This window comes from Akebia trifoliata, chromosome 2, assembly GCF_017979445.1.
Source record: "Akebia trifoliata isolate Shusen 1 chromosome 2, ASM1797944v1, whole genome shotgun sequence".
In the NCBI taxonomy this organism is placed as follows: domain Eukaryota; kingdom Viridiplantae; phylum Streptophyta; class Magnoliopsida; order Ranunculales; family Lardizabalaceae; genus Akebia; species Akebia trifoliata.
This window is the reverse complement of record NC_141376.1, coordinates 21,873,535-21,892,093: the sequence shown is the minus strand read 5'-3', so window position 1 is coordinate 21,892,093 and position 18,559 is coordinate 21,873,535. Positions and strand designations below refer to the sequence as shown.

Sequence of the window (18,559 nt, the reverse complement as noted above, 5' to 3'; positions counted from 1 at the left end):
GACTTTCATGATCATCAAACAACAAAGAAATATTCTTCATAATTTAAGTTATAGCTCTGATACAACACAATGCAGTTAGGTGGGGATAATTTAAGTTATAGCCCCGTATGGATAGTTCATAACTATGTGGAGCTGTTTGTTTGTTTCCGTTTTTTTGCTTGCTTTGTTCTTCTTTGGGGTTTTAGGTCACCTTGACTGCCCCCGTTAATAAAAAAAATTATTCATAAAACAAATCCTTATTAAAGAGTCCTTCAAACCAAATTGTAGTCGAGCTAAGCAACAATTTGAATAGAATACCTGTTATAAGAACAGTCAGGCCTTTGCTATACCCTGTAGCTGAAGACGAGGAAAGACCTCCTCCTTCTACTGCCAATAACATCAGTTCTACTCATCTGGAAACCATAAAAGAAGAAATTTCTTTATCACGTTCTTTCCTTCCTTTAACCAAAGCCAGCAATCCTTCACCCAAGTGTATCTCACAGTATAAGCATAAAAATTGATTTATAAGCATTTAAAAAATGCCTTAGATGCTAGAAATTGAAATTATTGAACTATCTAACCTTCACTTTTTAAACCCAAATATGCTTGGGTCTAAAGGGAAATAGGTTTCTCCATCACAACCAAGTAGAGAACCTACAGTCATAGAATAAAATGCATCCACAAGTTTTCAAGTACTTCAAAAAACAAAATAGGTTCCTCTTAGAAAAACTTCATTAGTACACTCAACTTAGTTTCTTCTTCAATATGGTACAAAGATTATCTTCTACAATCCATAAACTTTGTTTGTTCTTAGGTGTATAAATGAAAGAGAACCAGCTTAAAGATTCAAGTTTCATAGCTTCAATTGGAGACATTATTCCAAAGCTTGAAGATAAAGAAGGGTAAGTGCAGTAAGAGCAACCCTTGAGTCTACTTGGTTGAATCATAACTTAAACTTAAGCTGAATCGCAATTTAAACAAATAACCTAAAGTAGATGGACCAAAAAAGTACTAAGGAAAGAATAAATATGGTTGCACCAAACAATAAGCACAAACTTGTTTGTAGTGAGCTTTATTGAAGCCAAAACATTTTTATGTCATTGTTACATAGTAGAAAATAGAAAACATAAACCCAAAGAGGTGTTTATTAGTTAAAACAACTACAAATAGCAATGAAAAATTAAAATAAAAACACACACTATGGAGTCCATCAAATTGAATTCCCAACAAAGAAGTGATACTCTCAAAAATAAAATTGGACCAAACAACAGAAACAAAGAAACAAATAAATATAAATGTCCAAACCTATAAAAAAAAGGAAAGAAACCAAGCCTTACCCGTATAGTTGCTACCCTCTTGCATGCTTCATTTTCCATTTCAGTACTATAGTAATAAAAAAGTTAGAAACTTTTATTGTATAAGTCGAAGGATTGGATTTTGGGTATGCTACTAAGTAAACTGTGGTCTGCGATGTACTTTCCTTTTATATGTTCTCTTCCCCTGTAAAATAAGATGCTAATGAGTGTCCTCTTGGAAGCGGACACGCAATTGGAATTCTAGAACTTTGGCATGAAAATTCTAATTCTTGACATTGGAAGTTTTCTTGTCTGGTTATACCTGGAATTTGAAGGAAATTCCTAATGAATTTCAATTGGGTTGTTTGGATACTCAACATAGTTGATTTCCACCTTATTTCTAGGTTCTAGCATAGACCTCAAGTAAAAAAGAACGTGAGAAACAATTAGGGTAAAGAAGCCACAAAGTAGAGAAAAGTAATCCAAGACATCAATGTTTTGGTGTCAAATGTTTCGTTTGAGTCTTAAACCTAGATGTCTCGATGGACAAATTTAGAAATGGCAGCATGAATCAATATTTGCCAAATTATAGGTACTACCCAATAAAATCTTCTGACCCCTTATCCATAAGAGGGATGAACATGATCCGTGAGAGTGGGTTCCAGTGGTATCAGAAGAGACTTAAAATGAATTTCATAATGTCAACCACATCCAAAAGACTAAGGGTTTCATGATATCTAAAACAACCATGCAATCTAGCTTTGTGGAAGACAATCCCCACATTAAGTCTCAAGAATCGGTTTGTGGATACCACGCAATCTCCAAAAGCAATCTGATTTTGGGCATCGAACAACCCAAAAATCTATGTGGTTTCAATAGTAAAACCATTCCAAAAATTTAAACTTGCATAGCACCAAAATAGTATGAAAATTTTACTAAGAAGTTACTATAACCATCACAAAACATTTTACCTAATTTTGGAAATTTCCTACTCATGTTAGCAACATAATGTAGCACCCCATTTTTGTATTCACCTGATTAATCAACTCGTCAACCCGATCGCGACGGTTTCCAATGAGGGATGATTATTTTAATGCTGTATTTTGTTACTAGATTTGTTTCAAAAATTCAGATGAAGTATCTCAAACTAACAAAACTATAGAAATCACGCTACGCTAGGAAAATATAACCCCAAAAACATAGAAATCATCATTTTACAAATAAAAAGAAGCTTTACGATAAAAATCACTAAAAAATAACCAAATTATCAAAATACCCCTAATATCAAAATATCCTTAGAGCCCCCTTACACTTAGAAAAACCCATTCGAATACATAAAACAATAAAATGAAATCAAATAAACCATTTCGCCAATTTTCACCAAATTTGACAAATTTACGAAAATGCCCTTCATAAGGGTTGATAATCATTTCGTGCCAATAAATTTCATAAGTGACACAAACCAATAATCTCATTGAATTCCTTATGAAAAATCGATTCCAAAGCATTCTAGATCATCGAAAACCGACTTGAAACGCAAAAGTTCTCTTCGGGGGCAAAACGTTAATTTTCTAATTTTAAAAAAATTTAATTTCAAAATTAATAAATAAAATATTAATCAACGTAAAACATTAATAAAATTAATTTAAAAATCTAAACCAAGTCAATCTCATAAGACTTAAGTCAAAACCATAATCTAAATAAACCAAGTCAATCTCATAAGACTTAAGTCAAAACTCTAATCTAAAGAAACCTAGTCAATCAAACAAGACTTAAGTCAAAACCCTAATTCACCTTATCTAAAAGGAGACCTAGTCACCTTTTAATTCTTCTTAAAAAATCTATAAATAGGAGCCTCCACAACCTAATTTCGCAGGTCAAAGAAAATCCTAGAAAATGTAGGTCAAAAAGCCTCCCTACCCTTCCCAAAACCCTGATTTTGAAGTCCTAACCCATTACCTATCATCAAAACCCTAGTTTTTGTTCACAAACTCTCAGAAACTCTTCACAAAACACCCAGAAATCCATCAAAATTTTTAGAAAACATTCACATCTAAGAAGGAGGTACTTCATCTTTGAGATTTGAAGCGGATTTAGTGACAGAAACAAAACGAGAAGTATCTTACGAAGAACCATTCTACCAATTCTGAGGGAACAAATCATTGCGATCCTATAGATCTATTTTCTTTTTATTTTTTTTTTATTTTATTTATTTATTTATTTTAGATTTTTTTAGCAATGTAATCTTTTTGGGAAATAGTAGAGACCGACGTTCGCAGGGCGGAGTTGGTGCCTAACACCTTCCAACCCCGTAACGTGATCCCCAGACTTAGATTCTTTTTGTAGATTAGTTGTTTTTATCCATCTTGAGTCAATGCTCGATTCCTAGACCGTAATAACTAGGTGGCAACTCCCAAATCTCAAAAATCAAAAGTGAATCCGCACACCCCGTAGATCAAGTGCGCTTTCACATAATGGGTTCAATTATTTTTTTTATACAAAAACAATCCAGTTGATGTTACATAAATAGTCCCAAAATTGATTCCAATCAATGTTTGTGAATCGAAGAACGCAGTCGAGCATAAGCGAATAATCAAATGCTCAACAAACCTTATTTGATTTGACCGAGCCTTGCCAGGTGCACCATTCATCCTCTTGAACCGGGGAGGAGGGTACGAAAAACATCGAGACATCGTTGATACTGGAAACCAAGACTTCGATCTCCCCAGTACTTTAAAAATGTCAAATACACCTTGTGAATAACAATCGAAAATTGTTGAAATGTTGAAAATCATCTACAAGTTATAGTCCAAGAAATAAGCTCAGGTAAATTTTGGCAATTCAAGTAGCTAGTCACTAAAAAGGTTGCACTCAGCAAGATGAGATTCAATATGATGCCTTTCATTCATAATACTCTGGCTTTTAATAGGCGTTTACGGACTTACAACTAATTAGGAAATAACTGACCCACTTCGCATAGACTAGTGCGCTAACAAATAACAATCCACTTAACAAATCGTGGCCCATTAACTGTAACAACCCATTGACTTGGTCTAGACCCAACTAAATTAAAAACATGCATAATCGAAAATACCCTTAGACAATTAAAGTAATTCTCTCACTTACGTAGCCCTACTACACTTGAACATTTTGGGCGTGTAACATAACCCTTCCCTTCAGAAGAACTCACCCACGAGTTCAGGATATGTCTTGCGCAACTCTTCTGCATCAACCCAGGTGGCATTCTCCTTATAAGCTCCCTTCAATTGAGCCAAGAAATCAACTCCCGTGTGATTTCCCTTTTTCTTGGGCCTTCTTTATAATATTTTCTTTAGTTCAGGGGCCATTGTGCCGTTTGCAGTCTAGGGTTAAGGTTTACCTGGGTTCCAAGCTTCTTTTTTAGGCAAGAGATGTGAAATACTGGGTAAATCTTGGATTCTTTGGGTAGAATGAGCTTGTATGCAACTTTCCCAATTTTTTGAATGATCTGGAAAGGTCCAAAATACCATGGAGAAAGCTTCAAGCTTTTCCTCACTATGACCGTCATCTGTCTATAGGGTATTAACCTCTAATAGACCCAATCTCCCATGCTATATTCCCTTTTTGTTCTCTTTTTGTCTACGTACAGCTTCATTTTTGTTTGAGCTGCTTGCAAGTTTTCTCGCAATAAGGTAAAGATGAAGTCTTGGCTTCTCATTTTGTCTTCAACTGCATGCACTGCCATAGTCCCAGGCTCATATGGGAGGAGTCGTGGTGTCTCTTGTCTGTATACTATCTCAAAGGGGGTAAACCCTATGGAAGAGTGCTTTGAGGTATTATATGTCCACTCGGCTAAAGCTAGCCAATTGGCCCAATCTTTGCGTCTATCACTGGTAAAGCAACTGAGGTACCCTTCTAACCATTTGTTCATTACTTCTGTCTGCCCGTCCGTTTGAAGGTGATATGCCGAACTTATTAGCAGCTTTGTTCCACTTAAATGGAAGATTTCTTTCCAAAAGTTGCTTGTAAATATTGCATCTTGATCACTGACTATGCTCTGTGGTATGTCGTGTACTTTGAATATGTTTTCCATGAATGCCTTTGCGACTATTGTTGCTGTATATGGATGTGCCATTGGTATGAAATGACTATACTTACTGAAACCTGTCTACTATCACCATAATTACATTGTATCCCTTGGACAGAGGCAACCCCTTTATGAAGTCCATACTAATATCCACCCTATACTTTACTTGGTATTGGTAGAGGCTACAAAGCCCCAGTTGGTTCAAGGTTTTTTTTTTTTTTTTTTGGCATACCTCGTAGAATTCTTATGAATTTTCTGATGTCCTTTCTTATGCCATGCCAAAAGAATTCCCTCTTGAACCTAGAGTGAGTCTTCTATAAACCAGTATGCCCTCCCATGGGGCTGTTATGGAATTGCTGCATGACTTGCTTCTGCTGTATTTTTAGGATTCCCAAGTGTAACCTCCCTTTGTAGAATAAGAACCCTCCTCTAAGCTGGTACTTGAGGGGATCAAGATCACCTTGATGGTAGTGGTTGAGAAACTACTACAACTGGGGATCTTGGTGGTATACTTGATGGAGCCCTTCCCACCAATTAACTGTAACCATGCTGATGGCCTTGGCTTCTCCATATATAGTTAAGGTCACCTCTGGTTCTAAACTGCCCCCTGGTTTGGTAACCTGGAGAGAGCATCTGCTACCTTATTTCCTTTGCCACTGTGATATTCCACACTAAAATCAAAGCCTAACAGCTTTGTCATCCACTTTTGTTGAAAAGGTGCTCCAACCTTTGTTCCAAAAGGTGTTTCAGAGCTTGTTGATCAGTCCTTACTTTAAATCTGTGCCCCAACAAATAATGTCTCCATTTTCGAACTGCCAACACAAGAGCCAAAAATTCTTTTTCATAAGTGGATCATAACATATTTTTACCTTTTAATGTTTGGCTTAAATAAGCTAGAAGCCTCCCTTCCTGCATTAACACAGTTCCCAGACCATTTCTAGAAGCATCACATTCTACCACGAACATCTTGGAGAAATCTGGTAAGCCAAAAACAGAAGGGGCCACCATGGCTGCCTTTAATGCTGCAAATGCTTGGCTGGCCTTCTTGTTCTACTTAAAGGAAATTTTCTTGAGTAAAGCAGTTAGAGGGCCTGCAATACTTCCATATCCCTTTACAAACTTCCTGTAATAATCGGTTAAACCTGAAATCGCCTCGGCCCCCGCACCCCGTTAAATAGCAAATAGGGGTCCGATTACGTATCTCGAGGATTTTTAAAGAATAGGAGTTGCCACCTATTTTAGGTCTAGGAACCATAGATAACTCAAAAATGGATTGAGTTGGTCCACGAGTAATGAGTAAGGGGTTAAATTACAGGTTTCGAAAGGTGTTAAGCACCGAACTCGCCTGATCAAGATGATCAGTCTCTACTACGATCCAAAAATATCCTATGGTCAACATTCAAAGACTAAAGGTCAAATTAGGGTCCAATCATCATCAAATTACATCGGATTTACTAAATGAATCTTATGGCTAAAATAACTACATGGATTCTCGAATTTCGCATGATGGAATCCCATAATTTAGTAAGGCTTATGTGGCACCAAAATTTAATGAATCGATTCAGTCACATTTGGAAGAAAGTGAAATCAATTAATACCTTGTACACAAAATTAATGAATTGGCTCATTGACGGCATTTATCAAAGAAATTTAATTTTTGAATTGCCACGTATATTAAATCGGTGAGTTAACCCACATGCCTAATTTATAAAAAAAATCGAATCAAATTTCTAATGTCCCCAAAATCAGTGAGTCGACTCACAATTTGTTAATCAAAAGAATCTTGATTTTTTTTTTTGGAATCGCCACGTGCATTAAATCAGTAAGTTAACCCACATGCCCAATTTATAAAAAAAATCGAATCAAATTTCCAATGTCCCCAAAATCAGTGAGTCGACTCACAATTTGGTAATCAAAAGAATCTTGATTTTTTTTTTGGAATCGCCATGTGTATTAAATCGGTGAGTTGACCCACATGCCCAATTTATAAAAAAAATCGAATTAAATTTTCAATGTCCCCAAAATCAGTGAGTCAACTCACAATTTGTTAATCAAAATAATCTTGATTTTTTTTTAATCACCACGTGTATTAAATTGGTGAGTTAATCCACATGCCCAATTTGTAAAAAACTCGATTCAAATTTCCAATGTCCCCAAAATTAGTGAGTCGACTCACAATTTGTTAATCAAAAGAAACTTGATTTTTTTGGAATCGCCACGTGTATTAAATCGGTGAGTTAACCCACATGCCCAATTTATAAAAAAAATCGAATCAAATTTTCAATGTCCCCAAAATCAATGAGTTAACCCACATGCCCAATTTATAAAAAATTCGATTCAAATTTCCAATATCCCTAAAATCAGTGAGTCTACTCACAATTTGTTAATCAAAAGAATCTTGATTTTTTTTTGAATCGCCATGTGTATTAAATCGGTGAGTTAACCCACATGTCCAATTTATAAAAAAAATCAAATCAAATTTCCAATGTCCCTAAAATCAGTGAGTCGACTCACAATTTGTTAATCAAAAGAATCTTGATTTTTTTTTGAATCGCCATGTGTATTAAATCGGTGAGTTAACCCACATGCCCAATTTATATAAAAAATCAAATCAAATTTCCAATGTCCCCAAAATCAGTGAGTTGACTCACAATTTGTTAATCAAAAGAATCTTGATTTTTTTTGGAATTATCATGTGTATTAAATCGGTGAGTTAACCCACATGCCCAATTTACAAAAAATTCGATTCAAATTTCCAATGTCTCCAAAATCAATGAGTCGACTCGCAATTTTTATTGTGAAAATCGATTTTTTATTTTTATCTTCCATGTACATCATTAAGTTTTATTGAGTAGATTAATATCAACATTAATGAGTTAACCCAATAACATCAAAAATCGATAAATCGACTCGATAGATATCAACAATCTATGAACCGGTTCACTAGCTTGAAAATAACTAGTTGGCCCAATCAATCTATCAACAAAAATGGTCGAATCGATCCATTAATTTTTCGAAAAATTAAAGGTTGCCATTAATGCCACGTATACCCCCAAAATCAATGAATTAATTTGGATGCATAAAATTACGCAATCAAGAATCAACAAAATAAAATAAACAAAAATGGAGGCAAAATGACTAATAAAAAAATCACCTAACCTATCACCATATCAAAATAAATACTACAAAAAAAATTAACAGACTAAACAGAAAATAAAGTTACCTGTAGAATCGATAACAATAAATTTAGTCCTTTAGGTAGAATCCAAAGGCTCGTGAATACTCGTTGTTTGAGAGACGAAGACAGAGAAATACGCATACTTATATATGACATAACAGTGTCGTAGCAATGAATTAAAAAGATTTTCTGGACAGCAATAATTGATTGCAACAATGGTGGTTGCAATAGTGGTAGGGAGGTTCGGCTATTACGAGTAGAGAGGAGGTAATCAGAAAGTGGACTGAAGAGATGTATAGGGCACGACAGGGATGACGAGGACAGCAATGGAGCTACATTGCAATGAAAGGAAGAAGCTGTGCAGCAAGGTTGCAGCAAAGTGAACTAAAAAACGTGATTAAGAAGAGAAAGGGTCTGAGGGAGAAGAGAGAGATGAAGTTGCAAGCTTTTTAATGGGGAAGAGAAGGAGAGTTGCAGGGAGAGAATGGCGTGAGGTAGCTTTTAAAAAAAAAACGTTGAAGAAAAAAAAACGACTTAGGTATGAGTTGTTGTGGGGTTGTTACAAACGATGATGGAGGTGAGGTTGCCACTCTTTAATGGTGAAGAAGGTGTGGAGAATTATTTGGATGTGGAAGACGTTAATGGAGAAGAACTGTGGAGGACGGTAATAGTGTGGTTGTGGAGGACGTTAATGGAGCTTGAAGACATTAAGGACTGTTATGGGTTGCTTGGGTGAGAAAACGTTGAAAATGGATTAAGGTTTAATGGAGATGAGAGAGGTAGAAACGTGATGAACTTGAAGAAGGGCACTCTTGTTGTAAGTTTAATGGTGAAATTTTTTTTAATTGATTTTAAAAAAATGGCAACCAAAAATCCCCCCCACCCATTTAATTTGTTGCTTCCCTTATGTTTTATCATGGTATTCATCATCAAAACATGATAGAGGGAGAGAGGGAGAGAGGGGGGAGATGGGAGAGTTGTGTGGGTGGTTATGAAGAGATGGGAGAGAAGACGTGGGAGGGGTGTTGGAGACGTTGGTGTTAGAGAAGAAGAAGAGGAAAACGTGGGTTTTTATTTATTAATTTTTTTTAAAATTTTCTTCTTAAGAAAATAGGAGAGGGATCCCACGCTACTCATATTATGGTAGCCTATTGTCGTTGAATTCTGATTGGTTGATTTTTTTTTTATTTGAATTTGAATTTCAGATTTGTCGACATTTTGATTTTAATTTGATGTTTTAATTTTAATTTTAATTTGCATTTGATTTTACATTTTGATTGTTTAATTAATTTCAATTTGATTTTAAATTTCGAATTTCGATTGTTCGATTTGAATTTTGATTTTTTGATTGGTTGATTGATTCGATTTAATTTTACTTTTTTAATTGGTTGAATGATTTTTATCTTGATTTTCAATTTGATTTTGATTTTGAATTTTAATTGGTTTCTTGATTTTTAATTTAGACTTAATTTTTATTTTATATTTTAATTGAAATTTAATTTGATTTCCAATTTTAAATTGATTTTGAATTTTAATTTGATCTTGGTTAAATTTTAGTTTAATTTTCAATTTGAATCTTATTTTGATTTTTGGTTTAAATTTGATTTGAATTTTAAATTAGTTTCTTAGTTGAATTTTAGTTTCATTTTCGATTTGAATTTTATTTTCTTAGAGATAAGGGTCTCTATGTTAGAGTTGGATATTGAGGGTCATTTTAGTCATTTTTATGAATTTTTCGAAATTTCTCTGTTTTCATCGATTTGAGTCCCGTTAGACTTGAAATCACATTCTGAGTGTAATAGAGGTACTTTTGAGATTTTTCGGAGGTCTGAAATTTATGAGGGGTATTTTCATCATTTTTGTGATTTTTATAGATTTTTTACAAATTGTAGCGTGAGGTTTCTTTCAGTCCTTGTGTGACTATCTCTAAGTTCTGATGTTTTATTTTCCTAGCGTAGTGTAATCTATAAGTTATCGAACTGTGTATCGAACCTAAGCGTATGTGCTTGCTAAGTCAGACGTAAGATGTAGATCCTAAGCGTGCGTAAACTTCTATGTCGAGTCGTGACAAGTAGGGGGATAAAAAGAAACTAGAAACAGAAGGAATCAAGCAGTACTCACAAGCCTTCGAGTTCTTTATATTCATCATTAGGAATCCACCACAACCGAGTGACGAATTGTTGAATTAGGCAAATGCAAAAATGGGGTGTCTACAAAACCCAAAAATCCCCTTAGAGCCTTAGGGTTCTTAGGTTCAGGCCACTCCATCATGGTTGTAATCTTTAATGGATCTGCTTTGACTCCCACTTTGAAAATAACATGGCCCAAATACTCCATTTCTCGACAACCAAAAACACATTTTGAGGCCTTAGCCTACAGTTGATGTTGTCTCAAAACTTCTAAGATAGCTTTTAAATGCCCTACATGTTCTTCAACAGATTTAATGTACACAAGTATGTCATAAAAAAAAAAACTAACACAAATTTCCTGAGATATGGCCTGAATATCCCATTCATCAACCCTTGAAAGGTTGATGGAGCATTGGTGAGCCTAAAAGGCATCACTAAAAACTCATAATGCCCCTCATGTGTACGAAAGGTAGTTTTGGGCACATCTTCAGGCTTTATCCTGATTTGCTGGTAGTTCGATCGCAAGTCATGTTTTGAAAACAACTCAGCACCATTAAGCTCATCCAATAACTCATCTATATTAGGAATGGTAAACTTATCTTTGATGGTATCTTTGTTGAGAGCTCGGTAATCAATGCACATGCGCTAACTCCCATCCGCTTTCCTCACCAAGAGAATTAGTGAAGAGTATGGACTTTGACTTGGTTGGATGATCCTAAACTTTAACATTTCCCTGACCTACTTCTGAATTTCTTCTTTCTGATAATAGGGTTACCAATAAGGTCTAACACATGTTGGTTTAGTTGCTTTTTGGAGTTGGATCTGGTGGTCGTGACTCCTAGTGGGAATCCATTGGGTTCAACAAACACTGTTTTGAATTCATTCAAAATAGCTTGTATGGCAGGCTCTACTGGTGCTCCTCCTGGACTGTCACTGATCTCCCTAAACTGTAGCAATATTCCTCTTCCTTTTACAAAGGCAGTTTTGCTCAAACTGTGTTATTCCTCTATGGCTTTCTCGGGTAACCTCAAGCCCCGCAGAAATAAATTCTCCCCTTTCACGAAGAAACTCATATTTAAATTAATAAAGTTCCACTGAATAGTCCCCAAACTCCTTAACCAATCTACCCCTAACACAACATCATACCCTTTTAGGGTTAATTAGAACAGATTGGCTAAAATGTTATAGCTTTGCATCTTTAAAAGATCTGCCTTACAACAACCAAGGCAAGGAAGGGTGTCCCCATTAGCAATTTGGACTGCCAAGTGGCCTTCTTCCACTGGTAGTTTTACCCTCCTTGCTACATTCACATCAATAAAACTATGTGTACTACCGGTATCAATGAGAATAATAACTAAACATGTATCAATTTTCCCAACTAACCTCATGGTTTTGGGAGAAGGTGCCCCTACAATGGTATGCAAGGATATACCTAATAATTCAGCTTGCTGAAATACAGGAATGGTCTCTGTATTAGGCAGGTTAAAGGTCTCTTCTTCTTCCAATTCTTCTTCTTCTTCCCCTCCAAATTCCATTCCTTCCAATAAGTATAGTTTGGGTTTGCTGCATTTGTGTCCTTGATGGTACCTTTCATCACAAAAATAACACAGACCTTTATCCCTTTTATCCTACATTTGATTGGGACTTATACGTTTTATGGGATAAGGGTTTCTTCTCTGGAATGGTGGGTTAGGTCTTGGGTTTTGGGGGGTTGGAAGTCTAAGTACTAGATTTGGGGCTAGTAATCTGGGTATGGGATTTTGTTCAGGTAATCTGGGAGGAGTGGGCTTGAATGAGGGTGCATAAGGGCTATTTTGGGCTTGAGTATTTTGGTAAAGGTATTGTTTTCTGGTCACTTCTTCTATCTTTGATTGTATCATACAAACATTAAGTCATTGAGCTTGTTTTGCTCAAGTCGATTTCTCATCTTGTTGTGAATTTGTTATCTATCGTCCTAGTCTCTTACATATCTATCACAATACATTTTTCATGAATTTTTTGTGATTCTAAGATATCAACCAATTCCACATGATGGTCTTGGTAGATTGAAAAACCTCGGAAAACACGATAAAATAATAAATAGTTATTGTTGTGGAAAATTGTGAAAATTTGGTTAAGTATCAAAATTTTCATTTTCTCAAAGTTCTTCAAACGAAAAACGGTGTCAAAGCACAAAGTGGTGTTTGACTTTTGTTTTATTTGGTATTAGATCTACAATTCAAGCTTTTTGGATATTTGTAAATTCTGGGTTATAATTCATTATCCGAGCTCTTCTAATAGGTCTTAATTTGTCAATTCCAAGCTAATCCATAATCTGAGCTCTTCTGATAGGAGTTTTTTTTGTCATTTTCGAGCTAATCCATAATATGAGCTCTGTTGATAGGCATCTTGCTTGTTAATGCTGAGCTGATTTCATTTTTATCATTGGTTTAGTCTGTATTTCTAGTCAGATACATTACTTTTCGAGCTTATTTGATTTTCAAAAGAGATTTGTTTATTCAAATATTTCCCTTCTAATCCAAGTTTTTTTTGTCATTTTCGAGCTAATCCATAATATGAGCTCTATTGATAGGCATCTTGCTTGTTAATGCTGAGCTGATTTCATTTTTATAATTGGTTTAGTCTGTACTTCTAGTCAGATACATTACTTTCCGAGCTTATTTGATTTTCAAAAGAGATTTGTTCATTCAAATATTTCCCTTCCAATTATTCAAGGGATCTATTTTGTCGAGATGAAATACAATTGTTGTTATTTCAACTATCCTTCCATTTGATGTGCTTGGTTATTTATTTTTTTGAGTAATATGATAATCTTGTTTCTTCTCATGAATATTCAATTCAAACTGGTCGAATATTATCTTGTTCGAGCTTGTATTTCAATCTTATTCCTTAAATCCATTTTATTAGAAATTAACCCAAGGTACTTTACATGTGTCATCATCTTGAGGTGCTTGGAAAATAGCCCAAGTGATTTGATGCAGCTCGGAAAGATAGATATTCCATAGGTGATTTTCATGTAGCTTAGGAAAATAGACATTTCCAAGGTGATCATGATATTACTTGGGAAAATAGACATTTCCGAGGTGATTATGATGTTGCTAGTGAAAATAGACATTTCCAAAGTGATTATAATTTTTGCATAATGAGTTCTGGCCGAGCTACATCAATGTTGTTGCAACTTGGAACTTAAAAAAGGTGGAACATTTAATCCAAGTTTTCGTTAAACTATTACTATATATGTTTGTTGGGTATCCCGCGAAGATCTATCAAATTAGATATCTGGGGCGAGCTATTTTAGCCTTGTCTGTTAGGAGTTCATAAAAAAAAATGGCTGAGTTGATTTGATTTATGTTATCTAGTTGTTGATCTGACGCGAATGAGGAGATTTTGAACTGAGATAAATCATATTAATCCTAGATAGATTAGAAATGTGATTATTCTTAAATTGACTCGTCTATTGAGGTAACTCGTGTACCTTAGTCAGCATCGTTGATATTTTGTCACCACAAGGCTTACGCCTCAAGGCGTTGGCCAGTTGAGCACCTTGCCACACGCCTTAGTTTCTAAAAACATTGAATTGAAATACTGAGAATATTCAATGTGCTACACTCTTTGACCTATTATGGCCTGGGTTATTTTGATAGAACTTTTGAAGGAATTTGGCATTTAAAACATGAGTCGGTCCTTTTGATTCTTGGTTTGCTTTTCCATTAGTGCAAAGTCTTCAAAGAGTTCAAAGGAGTGTTCTTTAAGGATTTTTTGGTCCGGTGGGACTGTGTTTGTAATCTCTATTCTGTTTAGCTTGTTGTTTGTTTTATTTCCTTGTCTTTTTGGGGTGGGTCATCTCGACCTCCCCTCTTCCTGTATTTCTTTCCTTTATCTATCAAAAAAAAAAAAAAAATAGTTGTTGTTTTCTAGGTATCTCTCATTTTTTAAGTGGAGCAATTTCATTTTTTTTTTTGTTGATAAATGTAAAATTCTCAATTTTTGTCATCAGAGATGTTGTCAATTTTTGGAGCTGCAATTTCAGCAGCACCAAAAAAGTTGGTCTCGTAGATTTTGAAGGTTTTGTTTCCTGTGATTTGAGAATAATTTGGTTCGAGCATAGTGACAAAGTCGCAGTTCGAGAATAATTCAATAAATAAAAACTTCGATTTTTTTTTGGGAAAAGTTGGAAAAGCATCATTTAAACATAAAAAATAAATTAAATGAGGTTTCCCAAGACCATGTAGGGGTTCAAATGACTTCCATTTCCATCATACTTAATGAAGCAATTACATTTAGTGGTCCCACATAGCAGTTGACTATTGGTTAGGGAGACTTGTTAGATGATCGAGGGAAGAATAGGAGACTTGTAGGGAAATTGAATTATATCACTATTACCCTATTAGATGTCTTTTTTGCACTTACTGTTTGGTTATGGAAGCCCCTAGAGTGCCTCAATGCCTTTCAACACAATGCATTGTCAGGTTTGAAGGGTTTCTTTGTCCTGGTTGCAAAGCCAATGGTAATAACATGGAGGGGTTTACAGATTCAAATTAGATTGGTTCTCCTTCTAATAGGATCAACCATTGGGTATTGGACTGTCAAGGTAATTTTGTGACATGGAAGAGTAGGAAGCAGATTTTACAATTCCATGTCTCATACGTCTTGTGAGCTAGTGTGGTTTATACACTTCCTTTAGTTGCTTGGCTTTATAGTGGATACACCTATGAGTTCTTTAGATTTTCTTTTGAAGAGAGTTAGATGTAGAGAATGATTGAACTTCAAGGTCTTGCTGGAGTTGGAAAGATACAAGTCATTAGTATTGGTACTTGCTGCTTCATTTCTGTGTTGGGTGCCTTGATTTGGTTAGTCACAGGAAATGTAGAATGTAGATTTTCCTATTATATAGCTTGAGGTTTACTGTTTAAATGAATACAAAATTGCTTCCATTATTGTTATTTTGAAACCGATCTGATTATGCTGATGAAACTCAGGTTGGGTTTGTAAATTCCCTAGCATTTACTAAATCTGGACGGTTCCTTTTGGCTGGAGTTGGGCAGGTGAGGTTTTGTTGCTTTTATTGCATAATATAATATGGTTCCTACTTTTTGATCAATTTATATGCTCAGTTATTTACAGTTATCATCATGCTTCTGTATTTCAATCTTCTTGATCCTTTGTCATTTAAGCTTTTGATATTCCATGTAATTGCAGAAGAGGCTAGTTGCTTATATTCTTCTTTTAGAGAGCTGGTATTGGCAACCCAACTTTTACTTGTTACACCCTAATTAAAAATAAAGAAAATTAGTAAATAGTTGAGAACAATTAAAAGTTGTGGTGGCAATAGAATTTTTTTATTAGATTTCTATTTTTGGGTTTAAGATTTTATACGAGCCTAATCATAATGATAAACAACTACTGAAATTGTTTGAATGAGTGTTATAATGTTTTGTAATGTTGAGATTATAATCTGAGCCAAACCTTTGTAATGTTTAAAGAGTGTTTTAATCTTTAATTGATTTGTGATAAATAATTAAGAAATTGGAGTGTAATAAGTAAAACTTGGGATGCCAGTGGCAGCTCTCTTCTTTTACCATGCTGAGATTCTTTGAGTTGATTAAAATATATCTCAAATTGACTTAATAAGAAACAAACTTGAAATCAATGTTGAACCAGATGAAGTGACTCAACAAAGTCCACTTAAAAGTCCTTAGTTATGCAAAATGGTAAATTTTAGAATGTTCATGGTAGCCATTGCTTTAGAAGTTTTTCACTGTCATTCTGGAATAACATTTTTTTATTCTTTGATGGGTAGGCTGGACTTGAACCACAACAAAAATAGTTGTTTTTAGCGACACGATTTTAGTGGCGGCTAAAATAGGCGTCACTGTAGAACACGGTCTGCGTGCCTAAACTAATTTTTTTTTGGAAAACCTCTCTCTCCCTGTATCATCAAATTTTGTGAAAAACTCTCTCTCTCTCTCTCATTTTCATTTTGGATTGAGTTTGCTTCTTTGTTTTGAGCAGCAGTCACCATTAAAAACATCTTACGAGCATCCAATTAGTTGCTCCGAGGCTCTTTTCCTCTCTGTCTCTCTCTGCAACTCTCGTACATTTCATTTGCATTAACTCTCCTGAAACCCTAAATTCTCTTCAATGTCTCCTCCTTGCGTCGGATGTCGTAGAGATTTTCATGGAGAAAATGACATTTTTAATCTTTTTGTTCATTTCCTAGATTTTATTTGAATTCGAATAAGGATTTGGAGAACCATCATAACTTCTGCCAAGGGTTTCGCCATTGGAGCTGGTTTAAGAGGGGTTCTCGCTGAATTTTCGATCTTTGCTAAATTGTGAAGTGGAAGATTCTCCACTTCTACAAGGTGAATTGTTTGAGATTTATATCAATTTGAAATTTTTTTTTTTTTTTGAGTGTTGTTTTGATTTCGATTGTGTCTCGTTTCAGAAAGGCGGGAATGATTTTGAATTGAGATGTGATCTCTTCATTTGTTCCTTTGTTGGTACATTTGTTTCTGTAGATGAATGTATTACTTCTTTGGAAGGAGATCAGAGCCATGTCTCTGTTCTAGTTGAATTGCTTCTTGTTTGTTTGAACCCTAAAAAATTGAATTTTTTTTTATAGGAAAAGTAGGTATTGAGGAAGTATTTTTGCAATTTTCATTGTTTGACTGCTGATATGATTGGTTTATCTTATTCTGGTTCAGGACTGCAAAGAACTTCTCTTTGAATGTTTGTCTTGCAATTCGAATTCTTAGTTTATATTAATGAAGATATCATATATGTCCATTGGAAGGGTGAGAAATATGAGGTTTTGATAGTCAGTTTCAATAAAATTTGTTGATTTTGCGTTTTTTTTTTTTTTAGTTCAGATCTCATGGAGATCTATCCTTGCTTTTTCATTTTTAGTTTGTAACTGTAGTTTAAATGGGCTAAATCTGTGATTTTGATGGTTAAGTTCATTGAGATTTATGATCATGGGTATATCTCATATGAGATCTAGTTCTACATTCTAAAATTTCTTGCTTTTACTAGTTTGGGTTTTGCAGGTTTGGTTGACTATTGTTTTGATAATTTTTTTCTTTCTTAGATTAGATCTAGTTCTACATTTTAAACAGTCTTGCACTTTGGCTTAGTTTAGTTGACTATGGCTTAGCTCCGTGCTTTGGACTTTAGACCTTTGAATCTACATTCTTGGTGGATGCTATTGAAACTCAAGTATTATTTTTTATGTCGAATTGAAGGACCTTTTTGAGAACATTGGTGCTAAGTTGGTAAGACAGGCTGGGGATGTGACAACCACCTCTGTTGTTCTTGCACAAGGTCTGATTGCCGAAGGTGTTAAGGTATGTGAGGCATTCCTCTTACCTGATTATCTTAATTGGATCAAATCCAAACCTGTAAACTTTTCCATGGATGTGCATTCCTTCTTCAAGGGCTAATAGATGAGAGCTGCTCTTAGGAAGAGTTGGGTATGTGAAGTTGAACCCCAGCTTGATGATTTGTTCATGGGCTTGCTTGAATTCTTCCATACACTTGCGCCTTTGTACAAGAGAGTAGTTATCTTTCTCCCTTGATCTCCACACTAGGCTTTGTTATGGATCTGCCCTGTTGCTAAAATAAAATTGTTGATAGAAGAACAACTGAAGTTAATAGTGGGCCATTGTGATATAATTGATAGAAGTAAGACTATTGATTCTTATCAAGTTATGAGAAGAAACAATTTCCTATATAATTTAATAATGCTTAATGTAAGTTAGCTAAATGACTTGCATTTGGATTTGCAGATGAAGTAGAAGAACAGCTAAAGTTATTGCAAGAACTAGTACCAGATTGGATTTGGGAGAAAGTGGCATCTAGCGGGTATCTTGATTTGGTAAGTTGGGTTAGAAGTTGTTAACTTGGTTGTTGA

At 34.9% G+C, this 18,559-nt stretch overlaps 1 long non-coding RNA gene across 4 annotated transcripts; it reads left to right on the top strand.

The window, feature by feature from the left end:
* The first annotated feature begins 4,433 nt into the window (after positions 1–4,433).
* LOC147409908 (uncharacterized) lies at positions 4,434–18,523 on the top strand. Of its 4 annotated transcripts, none has more exons than XR_015175475.1 (4): positions 4,435–15,692; positions 16,868–17,012; positions 17,096–17,993; positions 18,435–18,523. It is a non-coding gene; the product is annotated as an uncharacterized LOC147409908 (long non-coding RNA). The 4 variants fall into 4 exon arrangements; XR_015175476.1 differs by having other exon boundaries at positions 4,437–5,160; positions 15,627–15,692; positions 17,096–18,517; XR_015175473.1 differs by having other exon boundaries at positions 4,434–15,692; positions 17,096–18,517.
* The last annotated feature ends 36 nt before the right edge of the window (positions 18,524–18,559 follow it).